We start from the raw sequence: 1,298 nt of genomic DNA, 5'->3' as shown, positions 1-1,298 counted from the left end.
TATGAAAGAGGAAGGTAAGATAAACGCGTGTCATTCCATGTTGAGTTAAGATGTGTGGGCGTTTGATAAAGAAAACTTTGGGACGTGAATGAATTTGTTTTGCAAAGAAATAAAAAAGGTGAGAAAATACCTTTCCACTGATATCTCATAAGTTTATATCGGTAAAGTGTTGGAGCAGTTATTCAAGTTTTTCTTACCCAAACCTTTGAAAAAAGTTAAAAAACAGCATCAAATTCTTATTATTATGATTCCCTTGATACAATTTTTTAATATTTTGATGTAGATTTTTTAAGCTTAAACTGTTTTCTCATCTGGGAGGATTTTTTCCAAAAAGCCTTTAAGAAACTATTTTTATTCATAAAAAACTCCAATTTAGAGGTATTTTCAAACCAGTCCAGCTCACGTAAATCTTATTATTTTTCAAAATTATTTTGGTAGAAGTCTTAAAATGTACAACGTTTGGTAATCCCGCCGGAAAAACCGCACTTTTTTTGTACATTGTACAGTAGTCGAACAAATTATAGCCGCACCAAACTTTCACAAGTTATAAAATATTATATTTGTTTTTATTTCATTTTGGTTAGTTTTTTATAGTTCGTTCTTTACCAACATCCGTATAAATACAAGTTTAAAGGCAGTGTCACACGATTGGATATTTGCCAAAATTTGGTGCAAATCGTATCCCAATTGTGTGAATACCCAAATATTTTTCTTTATCCCAATCACAAAGATTAGTTTGTTGAAATTTTTCAATAGAACATCGCTGTATTGTACCAATCTTTTGACCACAAAAAAAAATTTCCCATTTTTTTATTTTGTTCCAATAGCCCAATATAAAAATATACCAATCTGTACAAATGTAACAATCGAGTGTCACTGCCTTAAAAATTTATGCAATTTAAAAATAGATTCAACAAATTTTCGTAAAAATTTCGAGTTTTATAATTAGATTCTGAGTATGCAGTTTGTTGCCCATTGAATTCCAGTAGAATAAAGTATAAGTTTCAAATGGCTCCAAATTTGTATGAAGATTTAAGTACTGCACTTGAAAAGTGCACTATGTAAAATTTTTTCGATTTTTAGTTTTTGGTGGATTACGTACCAGTATTTAAAGTAGGTTCATGTCCACTAACAACACAGTGCAAAATCTTTTTATATTCTGAAAAAATAGCATAAAATCTTAACTCTTCGTCCAAAAGTCGCTATCATACTTATTTATAAACTTTCAAAAGTATCCATCTTCTGATGAACCTAGAAAACTGCTTTAGGTCGTGTAGACTGTTAATGTTATCTTATGT

The sequence above is a fragment of the Rhagoletis zephyria genome, unplaced genomic scaffold (assembly GCF_001687245.7).
Source record: "Rhagoletis zephyria isolate East Lansing unplaced genomic scaffold, Rhagoletis_zephyria_1.1 Rzeph_scaffold_00610, whole genome shotgun sequence".
In the NCBI taxonomy this organism is placed as follows: Eukaryota; Metazoa; Arthropoda; class Insecta; order Diptera; family Tephritidae; genus Rhagoletis; species Rhagoletis zephyria.
The sequence above is the reverse complement of the archived record's forward strand: the minus strand, read 5'-3'. Positions refer to the sequence as shown.